Raw genomic sequence first — 19448 nt, forward strand, 5'->3', positions numbered from 1 at the left:
CAGGCGCCGCCACCTCGCCCGGCTAGTTTTTTTGTATTTTTTAGTAGAGACGGGGTTTCACCATGTTAGCCAGGATGGTCTCGATCTCCTGACCTCGTGATCCGCCTGTCTCGGCCTCCCAAAGTGCTGGGATTACAGGCTTGAGCCACCGCGCCCGGCCCACTGTTGGGCTTTCATGTTCATCATGGTTCACATTTGCTCAGGGCAGAGATTTACAAGGCATCATTTGAATGAAAGAGACTTCTTTAATGTCAAGATCTTTATCTTGGGTGGGTAGGTTAGTACCAGAGTTTATGTTTTTATGAAATATGAGATTAAGGTATTTAACGAACAAAAAAGGAATTGATTTGAGGAAAAAATATTCCAAAGCATCAATATGATTGAGAATAATATACCTGGTCATAAATCATCAATGAGTTTTCCAACCTTGCTTTTTCTTTTTTTTGAGTCAAGGTCTGGCTCTGTCACCCAGGCTGCAGTACAGTGGTTCAATCATCGCTCACTGCAGCCTTGAACTCCTGGACTCAAGTGATCCTCCTGCCTCAGCCTCCCAGGTTACTGGGACTTCAGGCACGTGCCACCATGCCTGACTAAAAAATATGTATATCTGTTTAAAAATATATGTCGTAGAGACAAGGGTCTTACTATATTGCCCAGGCTAATCTCAAACTCCTGGGCTGAAGCGATCCTCCCTCCTTGGACTCCAAAAGTGCTGGGATTACAGTCATGAGCCACAGGGCCTGGTCTCTAATCTCACTTTAGCCAAGGTGGAGTTGTCTTAAAGAACCTCTCATGCTTGGGCACTTTCTCTCTATCTTCCCCCGTTTGGTGAGGTCAAATTTTTATCCTGGATGTTCTGTTATTTCTGCCCAGGGTTTCTCAATTGAAAGTCCTTTTCGTCTTTAGTCCATGTACTTCTGAATCCACGTGGTAGTTGATTGGTTTTATTTGGCTAAATCTCACATACCATTTGAAGATTTGGAACCTAAACTGAAAGGGTCAGTGGAAGTCCTGGAGAATTAACGGTACTTCAGTATAGAACAATTCTCTTTTCTTCTTTTTTTTTTTTTTTTTTTTGGTTTTTTTTTTTTTTTTTTTTGAGGCGGAGTCTCGCTCTGTCCCCAGGCTGGAGTGAAGTGGTGCGATCTTGGCTCATTGCAACCTCTGCCTCACATGTTCAAGTGATTCTCCTGCCTCAGCCTCCAGAGTAGCTGGGACTATAGGCGAGCGCCACCACACCCAGCTAATTTTTGTGTTTTTAGTAGAGACGGGGTTTCACCATGTTGGCCAGGATGGTCTTGATTTCTTGACCTCATGATCCACCCACCTTGGCCTCCCAAAGTGCTGGGATTACAGGTGTGAGCCACCATGCCTGGCCAATTCCCTTCCCTCCCCTTCCCTTCCCCTCCCTCCCCTCCCCTCCCCCCTCCCCTCCCCTCCCCCCCCTCCCTTCCCTTCCCTTCCCTTCCCCTTCCCCTCCCCTCCCTTCCCTTCCCCTCCCTTCCCTTCCCCTCCCTTCCCTTCCCCTCCCTTCCCCTCCCCTCCCCTCCCCTCCCTCTCCCTCCCTTTCTTTCCTTTCTTTTCTTTCTTTTCTTCTTCTTTTCTTTTCTTTTCTATTTTTTGACGGAGTCTTGTTTTGTTGCCCAGGCTGGAGTGCAATGGCGCTATCTCGGCTCACTGCAAGCTCCACCTCCCAGATTCAAGCAATTCTCTTGCCTCAGCTTCCCGAGTATCTGGGATTACAGGAGTGTGCCGCCACGCCCAGCTAATTTTTGTATTATTAGTAGAGACGGGGTTTCACCATGTTGGCCAGGCTGTATGGAACTCCTGATCTCAGGTGATCCACCTGCCTCAGCCTCCCAAAGTTCTGGGATTACAGACATGAGCCACCATGCCCAGCCCAGAACAATTTTCATATAATCTATTGACTTGCCTGCCCTAAGACAAAGGCTATTCTTATGAGGTAGACTTTGTTCACTTCCCAAGTTCCATCTGCTTTTCCACTGGAGTTCAGAGGTCTTTCATGGCCAGCCCGTTCTGCCATCCATGACCTTTGGTGGAGCCTGTTCTCAGCTCAAGTCAATCTCCAGAAACTGAACAACATGACTTTTCTAAATGCAAGTAAGAATTAGTCAAAGAAACTTGTGCTGGTTAAACCTTAAGATAACTGGATAGCCAATAAATTCAGAGATAGAGGAATGACTACTTAGGACAGGCTTTTAAACTGTGATTACATTTCTTTGGCAAAATTAAAACTTGATGGAAACTAAGGGAACATTTTGTCTAACCTAGATAATAAAAACAAAGTCATATCTTTTCCTTGTTTAAATGACATGGGGGAGGCTGGGTTGGATGAGAGTGAACTGAGAGGACTCCAAGATCAGTACATGAGAAAATGTACTAGGCAATCTGAAACAATATTGATCATCACTCTTTCAGCTACATCTTGTAAGCTGATTACTTTTTACAGAAATAGAATTTTGTCTAGACTGTTGGATAAGTTCTAGAAAAAAAGATGATTTCCCACATGAATGCTTGGGATCATCAATTTTCATTTATGCTTTTGATCAAATACTATTTGGCTAATACATTCATAGGGTCCTCTAGTTTTCCCAACCTTTTTATCTGTCCCGACTAAGAAATACAGAGTGCCTTGACCACTCTGTGACCTGGCCAGTTGTGTGTTTTTTTGCAGGATTAAGTCAGGTCCTTGAACATTCCCAGGCTCTGGTAAACGTGTTTAGGTTGTTGTCCAGAACACTGAAAGAAACTAGCCCCAGCCCTTAACCAAACTTCTCAAACCCTCATATAAACTCCACAACACAACCCCCTTATTGCAGACATAGCTAGGTGGAACATCTCTTTTGCTTGCTGTCGAGAGGATTCCTGCAGCCCCTTTTTGTAATTAAGTTCCCCCAATAAATACTTTAGACTAATTACCCTGGTGTTTAGTGCTTCTCTTTGGAATCCCAACTGGCCCCATCTCCAAATGGTTTGCAGATAATCCTTCTTGGGAATTTCCCTGCTACAGCCTTTGGGGCTCCAGTTTTGATTTTGGCCTGGACAAAACAACATTGCAGGAATAGTTTAAGGTATTTGCCTTTTGTTATAGTGTCAATTATAATATTATTTTCTTATTACTATTAATTTTTTTTTTTAGAGGCAGGGTCATCCAGGCTGGAGTGCAGTGGTGGCGATCACAGCTCACTCCAGCCTCGAACTCCTGGGCTTATGTGATCTGCTCACCTCAGCCTCCTGAGTAGCTGGGATTACAGGTGTACTACCACATCTGGTTAATTTAAAATTTTTATTGTAGAGATGGTGTCTCCCTATGTTGCCCAGGCTGGTCTCAAACTTCAGGCCTCAAGGAATCCTCCTGCCTTGGCCTCTCAAAGTGTTGGGATTATAGGCAAATAAATTGATTATTAACAAGGGATTGGAACAATTGTTCATGGAATGTAAGCTGGCTAGTGAATACATGGAGTGAATACATGAAGGGTGTGAATGACAGTGAAGAGATGGTAGAATAAGTGTGAGTGCAGATCCTGGTGGGATGTAAGGATATTTACTACATTTACTACTATAAGTGTGTGAGCTGGAAAGATAGGAAAAGGTGGTCAAGGACGAAGATTCCTGGAACAAGACTGCAGAGACTTCCATAGCTGAGGAGGAAATGATTCCAGGGCACCTTTGTGTGCTGCCAAGAGTGAGGCAATTCCTGTGAGAATCTTGCTGCACTCAGCTAATTGTAGGCATATTATAGGCATGTTCCCACACCTTATTCCACCCAAAAGCTTTATCGATTCAGAGTATGTTTGCATCATCTCCAGATAGAGATAAAACATTAGTTGAAATTTAAATAACTGCAATGCTGATAGATTGTTTGCTTTAGAAGTAGACATTGGAGGAAATGTTCCTGGGGCAATATGTGTCTTGGGTCTTAACTTTTCTCTCTCTAAAAGACTATGGTCAAATCATGTGAAAAAATCACTAGTGTTCTTTTTTAATTTTTATTATTATTATTATTATTTATTATACTTTAAGTTCTAGGGTACATGTGCATAACGTGCAGGTTTGTTACATATGTATACTTGTGCCATGTTTGTGTGCTGCACCCATCAACTCGTCAGCACCCATCAACTCGTCATTTACATCAGGTATAACTCCCAATGCAATCCCTCCCCCCTCCCCTCTCCCCGTGATAGGCCCCGGTGTGTGATGTTCCCCTTCCCGAGTCCAAGTGATCTCATTGTTCAGTTCCCACCTATGAGTGAGAACATGCGGTGTTTGGTTTTCTGTTCTTGTGATAGTTTGCTGAGAATGATGGTTTCCAGCTGCATCCATGTCCCTACAAAGGACACAAACTCATCCTTTTTTATGGCTGCATAGTATTCCATGGTGTATATGTGCCACATTTTCTTAATCCGGTCTGTCGCTGATGGACATTTGGGTTGATTCCAAGTCTTTGCTATTGTGAATAGTGCTGCAATGAACATACGTGTGCATGTGTCTTTATAGCAGCATGATTTATAATCCTTTGGGTATATACCCAGTAATGGGATGGCTGGGTCATATGCTACTTCTAGTTCTAGATCCTTGAGGAATCGCCATACTATTTTCCATAATGGTTGAACTAGTTTACAATCCCACCAACAGTGTAAAAGTGTTCCTATTTCTCCACATCCTCTCCAGCACCTGTTGTTTCCTGACTTTTTAATGATTGCCATTCTAATACCATTCAGGACATAGGCATGGGCAAAGACTTCATGTCTAAAACACCAAAAGCAACGGCAACAAAAGCCAAAATTGACAAATGGGATCTAATTAAACTAAAGAGCTTCTGCACAGCAAAAGAAACTACCATCAGAGTGAACAGGCAATCTACAGAATGGGAGAAAATTTTTGCAATCTACTCATCAGACAAAGGGCTAATATCCAGAACCTACAAATAACTCAAACAAATTTACAAGAAAAAAACAAACAACCCTATCAAAAAGTGGGCAAAGGATATGAATAGACATTTCTCAAAAGAGGACATTCATACAGCCAACAGACACATGAAAAAATGCTCATCATCACTGGCCATCAGAGAAATGCAAATCAAAACCACAATGAGATACCATCTCACTAGTGTTCTTATAGACCACTAACAGTCAAGCTGAGAGCCAAATCAGGAACTCAGTCTCATTCTCAATTGCCACAAAAAAGTAAAATACCTAGGAATACAAGTAACCAGGAAGGTGAAAGACCTCTACAAGGAGAACTACAAAACACTGCTGAAAGAAATTAGAGATGAAGACCGGGCATGGTGGCTCATGCCTGTAATCCTAGCACTTTGGGAGGCCAAGGGGGGGTGGATCACCTGAGGTCAGAAGTTCAAGACCAGCCTAGCCAACATGGTGAAATCCCATCTCTACTAAAAATACAAAAAGTTAGCTGGGCATGGTGGCACACTCCTGTAATCCAAGCTATTTGGGAGGCTGAGGCATGAGAACCACCTGAACCTGGTGGGTGGAGGTTGCAGTGAGCTGAGATTGGGCCATTGCACTCCAGTCTGGGCGACGAGAGTGAAACTCCATTTCGGAAAAAAAAAAAAAAAATCAGAGATGACACAAATAAATGGAAAAATATTTCATGCTCATGGATAGGAAGAATCAACATCGTTAAAATGGCCATACTGCCCAAAGCCATTTATAGATTCAACGGTATTCCTATTAAACTACCATTAACATTCTTCACAGAACTAGAGAAAAAGATTTTAAAATTCATATGGAACCAAAAAGGAGCCAGAACAGCCAAGAGAATCTTAAGCAAAAAGAACAAAGCTGGAGGCATCACACTGTCCAACTTCAAACTACACTACAAGGGCTACAGTAATCAAAACAGCATGGTACTCATACAAAAACAGATACATAGACTAATGGAACAGAACAGAGAACCCAGAAATAAGGCTGCACACTTAAAACTATCTGATCTTTGACAGACCTGACAAAAACAAACAATGGGGGAAAGATTCCTTATTCAATAAATGGTTCTAGGATAACTGGCTACCCACATGCAGAATTGAAACTAGACCCCTTCCTTACGCCATATAAGAAAATCAATTCAAGATGGGTCAAAGACTTAAATGTAAAACCCAAACTATATAAACCCTGGAAGGCAACCTAGGCAATACCATTCTGGACATAGGAATGGTGAAAGATTTCATAATGACGACACAAAAAGCAATCACAACAAAAGCGAAAATTGACAAGTGGGATTTAACTAAACTAAAGAGCTGTGCAACAAAGGAAAGTATCAACAGAGTGACCAGCCTACAGGATGGGAGAAAATTTTTACAAACTATGCATGTGACAAAGGTCTAATATCCAGCATCTACAAGAACTTAAACAAATTTATAAGCAAAAAACAAACAAGTCCATTAAAAAGTGGTCAAAGGGGCTGGGCATGGTTGCTCATGTCAGCACTTTGGGAGGCTTGAGGTGGGCACATTGCTTGAGCCCAGGAGTTCGAGACCAACCTACAAACATGGCAAAACTCTGTCTCTACAAAAATACAAAAATTAGCTGGGAGTGATGGTACTTGCCAGCACCACTTTCTTTCTTTTCTATCTTTTTCTGTCCTTTCTCTCTCTTTCCCTCCCTTCCTCCCTCCTCTTTCTTTCTTTCTCTTTCTTTCTTTCTTTCTTTCTTTCTTTCTTTCTTTCTTTCTTTTTTTTTTCTTTTTCTTTCTTTCTTTCTCTTTTTCTTTCTTTCCTTTCTTTTTCTTTCTTCTTTCTTTTTCTTTCTTTCTTTCTTTCTTTTTCTTTCTTTCTTTTCTCTCTCTCTCTCTTTCTTTCTTTTGTTTTTCTTTCTTTCTTCTTTCCTTCCCTCCCTCCCTCCCTCCCTTCCTTCCTTCCTTTTCTTTTTCTTTTTCTTTTCTTAGCAGGGTCTTGCTCTCTTGCCCAGGCTGGTCTCAAATTCCTGCACTCAAGCAGTCCTCTTGCCTTGGCCTCCCAAACTGCTGGGATTACAGATGTGAACCACTGCACCCAGCCTCCTTCCCTATTTTTATTTTTTAAGAGTTAATGATTTGTGAGCCTAGAGGGTGGCATCTTGCACAATACACGCCTTTGGCTCCGTGCTCCCTCTCACCCACTATCTATTACTGAGTTTTCTTCTCAGATGAGAAAGGACAAAGGATCTAGTCCTGGTGCTGTACTAGCACCAACTGGTGCAGGAGATATGTGCTGATTCTTCTGTGTCCAACACCACCGAGAGCTCCTGAGAAAGACCTAAAGATTTTCTATACATACTAAACATGCACACATATAATTATGGCAACATCCTTTCTCTCAAAGAGTTTATAACTTGCTCTAGATAAAAGGCATATTAAACAAGTACATAAAGTGTTCATTGTTAGAGAGTAAATATGAAAGGATCTAGAGCGGGATTATAGGATAGAATTGTTACCGGCGGCAAATCCCTATGGGCCTGCAGCAACCTTAATTCTTGCCTCCTCAGAAGAAAGAATTAGACTGAGGGGCATAAGGCAGAAGGAAAGACCGAGGCAAGTGTTAGAGCAGGAGTGAAAGTTTATTACAAAGTTTTAGAGCAGGAATGAAAGAAAGTACACTTGGAAGAGGGCCAAGTGGGCGACTTGAGAGATCAAGCGCATGGTTTGACTGACTTAGGGTTTTATATGTTGGCATATTTCCGGGGTCTTCCATTTCTTCTCCCCTGATTCTTCCCTTGAGACTCCTAGCACTTGGGGCAGGGGCACATGTGCAGCGTGTTTACTGGAGTTATAGGCATGCTCACTTGAGGTGTTATTTATTTATTTATTTTTTTCAGATGGAGTCTCACTCTGTCGCCCAGGCTGGAGTGCAATGGTGCGATCTCGGCTCACTGCAACCTCCGCCTCCTGGGTTCAAGTGATTCTCCTGCCTCAGCCTGCCAAGTAGCTGGGACTACAGGAGCGTGCCACCACACCCAGCTAATTTTTGTCTTTTTAGTGGAGACAGGGTTTCACCATGTTGGCCAGGGTGGTCTCGATCTCCTGACCTCGTGATCCGCCCGCCTCGGCCTCCCAAAGTGCTGGGATTACAGGTGTGAGCCACTGCGCCTGGCCACTTGAGGTGTTTTTGCCTTACCAGTCCAGTGTTCCTAGAGGAAGGTCATCTGCTGTTTTGCCTCTTAGTGCTCATGTGTGAGCCCACTTGCCCAACTCCTGAGATCTAACTGGGAAGCTGCTGATCACCAGTTTAGCTGTTTCTATCTATTGGAAGACTGCCTTTCCCTGGTGCTGGCTGTGACCAATTATTTTTCAGACAGACAGTCTGACAACTGCCTGACCATCACCTGATTGTTGTCTGACATTCCTGGTGGTAATGGGGAGTGGCCTTCTGTTGCCCTGCTCATGTCTGACTAGCTACCTAATGTATTTTCCCCCTCAAGAGTCCCAGACCCCAATTCTTTGGGGGAAAATGGACAAAGATCAGTCTTCTGTAACTGCTTCCTGCTGACAGAGGGGTGGGGGTGGCTGTTCTGTGGGTCTTGGCCTCTTGCTAGCTTTTAGGGCAGGTGGCTTTGTAGTTTGGTGAAAGCAGTATCCAGCCGGGTCCACAGGAGACAGGGGCAGGGTTTCACCTCTGTCGTGTCCCACTGATGAGCAGTCTAGGGGTCCCCTCTCGAAGGATGACTCTTGAATATTGAGAGGATGGTATCCTTCACTGAGGATCATCTGGAGTTGGATGGCCTATTCCTCTTGTTTTTTCTGAGCTGCAGCCAGAGACCACTGGTTGGTTCACAGAAATAAGCAGGGTCAATCTAAATTGCAGACAAAAACTGAAAAACAACTAATGAGAGTATAATCTAATAACAGCAGTACCATAGTTCTTGAATCATAATTTTTCTCTCTCCAGTCCTCATTTTTATTAAAAACAAATAATGATAGGACTAATTTGTTTGCAAAATAAGTTTTAGCTTTATTCTACTTGGCTTATTTGCATAAAGCACAGCAAGAATAATTATTTGCCATTTAGGCTCCTTTTTTTTTTTTTTTTTTTTGAGACGGAGTCTTGCTCTGTCGCCCAGGCTGGAGTGCAGTGGCGCAATCTCGGCTCACTGCAAGCTCCGCCTCCTGGGTTCACGCCATTCTCCTGCCTCAGCCTCCCGAGTAGCTGGGACTACAGGCGCCCGCCCCTGTGCCCGGCTAATTTTTTCTATTTTTAGTAGAGACGGGGTTTCACCATGGTCTCGATCTCCTGACCTTGTGATCCGCCCACCTCGGCCTCCCAAAGTGCTGGGATTACAGGCGTGAGCCACCACGCCCGGCCTAGGCTCCTTTTAAAATTGGCTTTGATGGAACTTTGTTCTGTAATGAATCCCAGATAAGACCTTTTAAAACCCTTAAGCTTAGCTATGGGTTGATGACATCAAATACCTGTGTGAGTTGGGTAAATTCCTCTCCTCTTGAGGGTATCAAGATAACTTGGGACTCCTGGGCCTGTTAGAAAATAGATTCTTTACTTACTACAGGTCAGGAACTCTGTACAGGGACTGTATAGACAAGGTATGAGGCCAGTTTTCCCAAGGGACTTTTATTGGCTCAGTAAGTCAAATTTTATTCCTTAAAGGAAAGCATGCCATTCTAGTCAAAGCCTTGATAAAATAACCAGTGTCTCCAATTGTGTCCTGATACGAAAGAAAACAGACGCTTATTGCACTTATGCAAATCACTATATTTACACAAGTTAAGAATACTCACAAATAGTTTTCAAATTTTGGGGAAAAATGGTAGAGAGAAATATGCTCCAAATTTTGTTTATAGGAGTACACTTTACTCAATTGTTAAAAGCTGTAAATAGCTCATGAGAAAAGTTTTCTTGGCTTTGAAAAACAAAGGATTAGCAATATTTTGAGCAAAAAGTCATAAAATGGTTATTTTAGTCCTTTGTTAGTTTAGCTCATGCAGTTAACTCCTGTTCTGCTTAATATTCATGAACATTTCAGCTTTCCATGAGAGTCCTGAAACTTTTCCCTTTATTCTAACGTCACAATCTCGGAAGTTATCAGAAATCTGCATTTAAGAGCACCTGTTAGGCCAGGCACATGGCTCACCCCTGTAATCCCAGTACAACAGGAGGCTGAGGTGGGTGGATCACCTGAGGTCAGGAATTTGAGACCAGCCTGGCCAACATAGTGAAACCCTGTCTCTACTAAAAATACAAAAATTAGCCAGATGTGGTGGTACGTGCCTGTAGTCCCAATTACTCAGGAGGCTGAGGCAGAAGAATCACTTGAATCCAGGAGGTGGAGGTTGCAGTGAGCTGAGATCGCACCACTGCTCTCCAGCGTGGGCAACAGAGTGAGACTCTGTTTAAAAAAAAAAAAAAAAAAAGCACCTGTTCGAGTCCTACAGCTGATTATGAAACCACCTTTTAAAAAGTATTAAAACAAGACAACAATTGTCTGTGGATGACAAAAAGTATTAGGGCAGCCATATTTAAAGACACAATTGACAAGGAAATGTGTTACCTCTGTGGCACACAATAATTTAACATAACAATTATAATTATTACTGATAACATACACTGTTAGAATTATAGGAGTTTCACATAATTTTGGAGCACATATCAATAACACATTTATACAAATACAGCCCCAAGAAAGCCAGATATTACCTTGCATTAGTGTACATTGATGTCAGTTCTTAATAAAACATTATAGACAAATCTATCCAATCTTAATCAGTTTGAACATAAGGTAATATTCTCATAAACCTTTTATAACGCTTTATAGTTTTCTGTTAAAGGGCAGAACAATGCTGTAAGAGTTGTAATGCATGCTCACTTGAGGTATTTTTCTCTTCCCAGTCCACTGTTGTGCTTTTATTCCAAGTTCGATTTATGGATAAACTGAATAATACCCTTATAATTTTAGCTAGTATGTTCACATACAGAATTTCTCTTTCAAGATTAATCTTTCATAAACCTTCCAAAACTTGCTTAAACCTTCAGCTTTATCCTATCTAACTTAAAACAATCCTTTAACCCTCTAAACTTAGGCAAAAAAAAAAAAAAAAAAATTCCACATTCCCATGCCTTCTCATAATCTTTTACCAAAAACACATTCTACTTTCCTTATACTCCTTGCATGAAAAGTTTTTCCAGTAGTCTCAAGTATACATTTCACTGTTAACTCTTAGCAACTTTTACTTTTGGTGAAAAACCTGGTGTGATTTTGATTATATACTAGGTGTGTGGCGCCCAGGACACCAGACAGAAGTTCAGATAAGGTCTGATTCTTTACAGCATAGCTGGGGGGCATGGCTAACTCTGTATGTCCCCAGGCTTTACCTAGTTTTAGAGCAGGCAAGTTGTACAGTTAGGAGTAATAGCAGTGGTTTATGAAGCATTTAGAGGGCCTAATAACCTTTTAAATTGTATTTTGTTTCTTTCATAAATTCCCTTTCAAGGATCTTTTTCATGACTCACACAGACTAATTATGACATCTCTGGACTTTCTGACTTGTCCTAAGCATCCCTCTCTTTAAACAACCGTTATTTTACTTTAGGACAAAAATTTACCATACAAGATCTTTTTTCAGGCCGGGCGCGGTGGCTCACGCCTGTAATCCCAGCACTTTGGGAGGCCGAGGCGGGCGGATCACAAGGTCAGGAGATCGAGACCACGGTGAAATCCCGTCTCTACTAAAAATACAAAAAATTAGCCGGGCGCGGTTGTGGGCGCCTGTAGTCCCAGCTACTCGGGAGGCTGAGGCAGGAGAATGGCGTGAACCCGGGAGGCGGAGCTTGCAGTGAGCCGAGATCGCGCCACTGCAATCCAGCCTGGGCGACAGAGCGAGACTCTGTCTCAAAAAAAAAAAAAAAAAAAAAAAAAAAAAAGATCTTTTTTCATACAAAACCCCTTTTCTTTATAAACTTCCTTACAAAAATACCTCTTTACCTTTATAACCTTTTAATAAAACAAGTCATTTTCCCTCTGTTAGAAAGTTAAGATTTGTACTGTATGTTGCTGTGTGGGTCCTGTGAAGGGGGAGCAGATAAGAGGTTATCTATGTAGAAGTTATCCTTCCTCAAGAGACTGCTCACTTAGATTTTTGCTAAGGCTTGTCAGATTTAGTGTGGGCTATGTCTAAACCCCTGAGGCAGAACTGTTTAGGATGAAGTTATTGGTTAAGGATTTAGGTAGCTTTCCCAGGAGAAATAGGGCTAGAGCAGGGGTATCCAATCTTTTGGCTTCCCTGGGCCATATTGGAAGAATTGTCTTGCGCCACACATAAAATACACTAACACTATTGATAGCTGATGAGCAGGAAAAAAAAAAAAAAAAAGCAAAAATATAATGCTTTTAAAAAGTTTACAAATTTGCGTTAGGCCACATGCAAAGCTGTCCTGGGCTGTATGTGGCCTATGGGCTATGGGTTGTACAAGCTTGGGCTAGAGGGAAAGAAGAATTCAAAGGTTGGGTAAATACTAAGTAAGCACCCATCTTGGAAAGTATATTTTTGCCCAAAGGGGTGTGAATCTTTTCTTTTGGAGGGAGGAGGTGCCATTTGCCCCCATTACCTGACTGGATTTGGAGGAGAGCTGCTCAGAGGAGATTAGTACAGAGTAGGCAAGTCTTGAACCCAAAAGGGAAATTTATAATTTTGCTTGCTGTCTCCAGAGTTGCCCTTGGCTTTGTTCTGTTGATGACAATGTCTGATTTGGAAGCAGCCAGAGTGGAGAGCCCTTTCAGCTCAAGGCCATCAAAGGTTGGAATCTTGTCCCAGCGGCCCTTCAGCCTTCAGTGTAGTCATTCCAGTGGCTGAGCTTGTGGCAGAGGGAACAGGCCATGAGGGGCTTTTTTTCCCCATTTATCCCATTGGGGAAGTTTGCCTTCTGGTGCCCTGCCTCCTCACACCAATGGCAGTTACCTGGGAGGGTATTCTGAGGGCAACCTGGACGGGACAGAGAGCTTGTAAATCAGCCAATAGCTGAGCCTACCCCTTGTCACAGTTTTTTTTTTTTCTTTTTCTTAGCCCTGCCCGCCTTATTCTGCAGTCAGTTATGAAAGACTAAGGAGGCTAATTTGAGGATTTCCTGCATAAGGGCACTGGGTTCTAAGGCTGACTTTTGTAATTTCCTCTCAGTTCATTTTTAGGCCAAACAGTATTACAAAGGAAAACAAGTTTTGTTTTGTTTTTTTTTGTTTTTTTTTAAGGTTTGGGGGAAAAAACTTTTCCCAGTTTTTGGGAATGCATCTGAGGGACGTGTTCTGTGGTATGAAGATGCGATTACCCATCTGCAAAGAGAGAACAGAGAAGAACAAAAAAGGAAAAAAAGAGAAAAGGCATGCCCTTTTACTTTCCTTCTATCCTGAATAGGGCAACCCCCATTAATCCTTAGGGTTCTGGAATGAACAGGTCTCAGTGTGTACCTTTAACCTTGGTCCTGTCTCATCACAATTGCCCACTTGAGAAAAGAGGAGACACTGGAGTGAATAGTGGGCCCTCTGTTCATCCTTGGGGTTCTGAAATGAACCAATCTTACTCTTTACTCCTAAACTGGCCTTCATCTCTGTTCTAATGGTAATCTGTTAGCCTGGTGAGAGGTGACAGTGTGTTAGCAGCCCTCAGTCTCAGCGCCTCCTCAGCCTTGGCGTCCACTCTGAGGGTGCTTGAGGAGCCCGTCAGCCCGCCACCGCACTGTGAGAGCCCATCTCTGGGCTGGCCTAGGCCGGAGCCGGCTCCCTCTGCTCCAGGGGAGGTGTGGAGGGAGAAGCGTGGGCGGGAACCCGGGCTGCCTGCTGCACTCTCAGGCCAGCGTGAGTTCCGGCGGGAACGGGGCTCGGTGGGCCCAGCACTCGGAGCCGCCGGCCGGCGCCACCGGCCCAGGGCAGTGAAGGCCAGCAGCTGCGGAGGTTGCCCGGGTCCCGCAGCAGTGCCGACTGCAGGCACTGAGCTCAAATTGTCGCAGGTCCTCAGCTGCCTCCCACGTGGGCAGGGCTCAGGCCCTGCAGCCTGCCATGCCCAAGCCCTCCCCCGAGCCGTGGGCTCCTGCACTACCTGACCCTCCTCGACGGGCGCCGCCCCCTGCTCCGTGGTGCCCAGTCCTACCCACTGCCCAAGAGCTGAGGAGTGCAGGCACAGCTCGGGACTGGCGGGCAGCTCCGCCGGCAGCCCTGGTGCGGGATCCACTGGGTGAGGCCAGCTGGACTCCTGAGTCTGATGGGGACTTGGGGAACTTCTGTGTCTAGCTAAGGGATCCTAAACGCACCAATCAGCACTCTGTCTAGCTCAGGGTTTGTAAATACACCAATCAGTACTCTGTATCCAGCTAACCTAGTAGGGACTTGGAGAACTTTTATGTCTAGCACTCTGTGGCTAGCTAAAGGATTGTAAATGCACCAATCAGTACTCTGTCAAAATGGACCAGTCAGCTCTCTGTAAAATAGACCAATCAGCTGGATGTGGGAGGGGTCAGATAAGATTAATAAAAGCAGGCTGCCCAAGCCAGCCAGCAGCAACCCGCTGGGGTCCCTTTCCAGAGTGTGGAGGCTGTATTCGTTCCGTGTTTGCAATAAATCTTGCTGCTGCTCACTCTTTGGGTCCACGCTGCCTTTAAGAGCTGTAACACTCACTGCGAACGTCTGCAGCTTCACTCCTGAAGCCAGCAAGACCACGAACCCACCAGGAAGAATGAACAACTCCAGATGCGCTGCCTTTAAGAGCTGTAACACTCACTGCAAAGGTCTACAGCTTCACTCCTAACAGCGAGACCACGAACCCACCAGAAGGAAGAAGCTCCAGACACATCTGAACTTCTGAAGGAACAAACTCTGGACACACCATCTTTAAGAACTGTAACACTCACCACTAGGGTCTGCGGCTTCATTCTTTAAGTCAGTGAGACCAAGAACCCACCAATTCTGGACACACTGGAACCAACCTTCATCTTTGTCCTATGAGTCCCTTGTACCTGCAGCCTTAGGCTGTCCTGTATCCTTATCTCTATGACCTTATAGTGACTCTCATTTGGAGCATTCTAGCAACAAAATGATAAACTTTCTCAGATTACCATTTCCCATATTTTTTAAGTAGATAAGAAGCCTATTTTTTTTAGCTAACTGCATCAAGGGGACTGGACTTCCCTCCCTTCTAATATGACCTTGAAGGTCTTGTTGCAAATTGAGAAGGGCATGGAAGTAGAGAAATGGAGGCTACAGGAGGAAGTGGGAGGAAGTGAGAGGAATACTCATGGAAAGCCTTCGTATGTTTGTAAAAACAGCAACCCTTGAATTCCTGATGGCAACATTTATTTGCCCTCTTGACATAAAATAGTAACCTCCAGAGGACTTGTTACTTGGAGTAAGACCTCACAAATGGCAAAGAAAGAATTTCCCCTCCTCCCAAAAGGGTGCAAACTGAAAAAAAAAGCAAGTACTTGAGATCCTTAAAAGACCACAGAGTGAGGTCCTGTGCAGACAAACTGCTTCAAGAGCCACTGGAAAACTTGGCCCTGGGGCATAACAGAAATGAAAAGCATGTGGTAAGTCATAAGGAGCTAGCAGACCTGGGGTTCCAATTAGTGTCTGTCCTGGCAATGCGCCAGCAGACAGGAGAACAGTTTGAGGTCATCCAAGCTGGTAGAGTAAAAACAAGTTAAATCTCAAGGGATATCCTCAAGGGAGCCTGTGTCTTTGTGGCCATGCAGATGCAGCAACAGCCGTGGGTGCACAAATAACAGGGATTGTGTGTTTAAGAAGTCAGATGGCATGTGAAGTGAAAGCAAAGAGGCGGACTTGCCCCTAAGGTGGACAGTCCAGTGGGTGCACAAGGCCATTTCAGAATATACGTGGATAAAACAGAAAAGGCAGTGTGGGTTCTTGGGAAAGAGATTATTTTAGTTGAAAAAGTAGAGAAGACCCCAGACATTGCATGGTTTTAGGCTTTAGCCCTACCACTCTTGTGCACCTTCTGTCTGGGAGGACCGTTAGTGTCTCCTTCTACTCAATGTGGATCCCAAGGTGCTTCCCACCCCCATGAGCCACCCATCAGGTGAGCTGAGAGATCAACTAGGGAGAGCAGAGCCACTTGTCGCTGAGAGGAATTATTCTCGGGGTTTGTTAGTAAGCAGGAGAGTCAAAGGGAAAAAGGAAACCGCGTATGGGGATCGAATGCTTCAAGCCAAAGAAGGAGAGGCATAGAGGTGTCTTACCACCAGGAAATGATATGAGTCACGTGGCACCAAAGTATGTTAGCAGCAGAGCATATCCGAGTCATGGCAACAAATTATGTTACTGGCAGTGAATCTATATGGGTCTGCAGCAACCTCAATTCTTGCCTCCTCAGAGGGAAGAATTCGACTGAGGGGCATAAGGCAGAGGGAGAGACCGAGGCAAGTCTTAGAGCAGGAGTGAAAGTTTATTACAAAGCTTTAGAGCACGAATGAAAGGAAGTAAAGTACACTTGGAAGAGGGCCAACCGTAGACTTGAGAGATCGAGCACATGGTTTGATTTGGGTTTTATGTGTTGGCATACCTCTGGGATCTTCCAGGCCTTCCCTCCTGATTCTTCCCTTAGGGTGGGCTCTCTGCATACACCGTGGACTGCTAGTACTTGGGAGAGGCCACATGTGTAGCATGTTTGCTGGAGTTGTAGTCATGCTTACTTGAGGTGTTTTTCCCTTACCAGTCCAGTGTTCCTAGAGGAAGGTTGCCTGCCATTTTACCTCTTAGGGTGCATGCTTGAGCCCACTTGCCCAACTCCTGAGATCTTATTAGGAAGCTGCTGATTACCAGTTTTAGGTGTTTCTATCTGTCGGGAGACTGCTTTCCCTGGTGCTGGCTGTGACTAATTATTTTTCAGAGAGACAATGCAACAACTGCCTGACCATCTCCTGATGATTGCCTGACGTTCCTGGTGGTGGGGGCTGGAGGGTGGCCCTCTCCTGCCCTGCTCATGTATGACTAGCTACCTACGTAACAGAATAATCATGGGGGTGTTCAAGGAGGAAGTGGCCTTTAAAAAGAGGGTTAGGTTCAGAGAGGAGGAAAAAGTAGGGGCAAGGTGAACCTAGGAAGCTGCTAGTACCAGCAAGTTGGAATTTAGGTCCTTAAGGTGTATTATTTTTTAAAACAAGGAGGCTTATGAGTTTGTGAAACTCTTCAATCTTTAATCAATTAGTCAGATTTATATCTGAGATAGCAGAGGTCCTTTTTTGTCTGACTTTTATTCCTATAAAAGGGAGAGGAAGAGGAGAGAAAGAGGCATTTCTAGCATGGCCACTACTGTAGGTTCTGTGTCTAGGAAATTTTCAAGAATCCATAAAAGTTTCTTTTGGGTCTCAAACATTATTTTCTCCAGATTATAAGAACAATAGCAAAATAAAAAACACTGATTTGAGTGTAATTAGAATATATCAACTTCATTCGTTGATTAAATTTGCTCCTAAACATTATTGCATTTAAAAGTAAATTATAGATTAGTTGTTGTTACCTGAAACAAATTCCTGATCCTGCAAGATGAAAAGTGATAAGTAATTGTGTTAAAACAAATTAATGGTAGCCAAGTAATTTTCAGTGAATTAGTGACAGCCACATTTTAAAAATATTTTGTTTTTGTTTATTAAAAACTATCACACAGTTTTATCTATAAGGCATTAGAATTTTCAGCTGTTTGAGCATGCGAGGAGTGTAATCCACGTGGGTAGAAAGCTAGCCAGGCAGGAGCAAAGACAGAAGGGATTCCATTTTCCTGGCCTTTTTTTGGCCTTAGTTTGTTGCCAAGTAAATCAGAAACCTAAGAAAAACAGATTAAGTGGTTTCCTTGTAACCACAAATCTATGCTGCTGTCAAGAGCTGTAAGAAGGCTTTGCTTGCTCAAATCTCAAAAGGAAGACATTTTACTTTCTCAAACAGAAATAGTCCCAGGGCTAAAATATTCACTTCTTTTGGTGGTGCCTGGACCAAAGGCCCCTGGGGATAGGAGGACTGCAGGGTCAGGGAGAGAATATTAATTCCCTATTTCCTTTTCAAAATTGGGAGCAGAAGGGATATGTGCAGGAGGGAAATGCAAGATAACTACAGATTGAATTATAAAGAAAGCAAGTCCTTGTGCTGCTCACCAACCTCCCTCTCCTGCACTCACCATCCTCAATGCCTGCCCTGATCCTTGAGAAAGTAAATATTAATTTGAACAGAGAAAGTACCTTTCTGCCTGGCCAAAGGGTTTTTTTGAAGGACATGCTGCAACTGTAAAGTGTCTTAATGACCTCTTTCTTTGAGTGACTACAGACTTTTTACTCACTGAGAAATCTTGTTCTCTAAAAGCAGAGACTATAAAAACTTCACTGTTTAAAATTCTACTGAAAGAGGCCAGGTGCGGTGGCTGACACCTGTAATCCCAGCACTTTGGGAGGCCGAGGTGGGAGGATGGCTTGAGGCAAGAAGTTTGAGACCAGTCTGGGGAACAAAGCAAAACCCATTTCTAAAAAAAATTATATCAGAAAAATGAATATCCCACTCTGGCCTGAGTCACTTTGACACAGAAGCAGCCTCATTATATAACACAGGTGCAGAACTTTAGATAGGGGTTGCTGGAAACATTTCATATCTAAACTGTGCTTTCTAATGAAACAAGACCTTGGGTCCATTTTGTAATCCAGATCTGGAGTCAATCTTTTTTCACAGAGCTCTGCTTTGCTTGGAGCCTATCAAGATATCACTTCGTCTCTGTGTCCTATAATAATTCTCTTTTCCTTTGATCAGATGGCAATAGGACTAAAGACCTAACTTTGTTGGACCTCAAGTTTATTCCTGGTGCCTCAGGCTGATTAGGAGACCTTTTGGCTTCAGCCTCTCCCTGTGGGGTTTTTTGTCCCTCACCCCTCAGAGGACTTGTATAGGATGCCAGCTGGCCCTGAGCTGGCACATTGATGCAAGGATGAGAGTCAAGATCTGCCATGATAAGTCAAGGGAATGTGTAAAATGGCATGTTGGAACTCAGCTGCAGCTGGTCCTGCTGTCCTGCTGGGTGTACCCCCCAGCCACCAGAGGGACCCAAATGGTCTGCTTTGGAGTTTCTCCAGCAATCATTGAAACTTGGCTCTTGTCTTACAGTCGGTCTTTGGTTAGGCTCACAGAGTTTCTGCCAATTCCCTGGGCTGCTTCAAAAACTCTAGCTTACAACTGACGGGAGGAAAACAACACCCAGAAAAACACAGACCATGCCTTAGTGATCAGAATATAGATGTGATTTGATTGCCTCATACTAAGACTCAGCTATGGGTACTTTTTGAATAATAAAACTTACTAAGAATCCCCCTGGATTAATCAGGTCTTTCTCATCTTATGATCAAGTAAGCTTGGAAAATACTGATTTACACAAGTGATCCACCCTCAAGAAAGCAAAATAAAATGTAGTCAGTGTAATTACCTCCTGCTTTAAAGGATGCAACTAAG

General features: G+C 43.6%; 2 protein-coding genes across 3 annotated transcripts in view; both read right to left on the reverse strand.

Moving 5' to 3' along the window:
• The window catches only part of ATP5F1B (ATP synthase F1 subunit beta), a 271439-nt gene that overhangs the window by 186496 nt on the left and 65495 nt on the right, over positions 1 to 19448 (reverse strand). The window lies entirely within an intron of this gene.
• NACA (nascent polypeptide associated complex subunit alpha) overlaps positions 1 to 19448 on the reverse strand; it is a 224325-nt gene that overhangs the window by 114720 nt on the left and 90157 nt on the right. Inside the window, exon 1 of one of the 2 annotated variants that reach the window (XM_050747235.1) lies at positions 1439 to 1443. The exons of the other annotated variant lie outside the window; for it this stretch is intronic. The gene's annotated coding sequence lies outside the window, so the exon portion shown is untranslated. Of the gene's footprint in view, positions 1 to 1438; positions 1444 to 19448 lie in introns of those variants that run through there. 2 annotated transcript variants of the gene reach the window in all.

This window comes from Macaca thibetana, chromosome 11, assembly GCF_024542745.1.
Source record: "Macaca thibetana thibetana isolate TM-01 chromosome 11, ASM2454274v1, whole genome shotgun sequence".
Classification (NCBI taxonomy): domain Eukaryota; kingdom Metazoa; phylum Chordata; class Mammalia; order Primates; family Cercopithecidae; genus Macaca; species Macaca thibetana.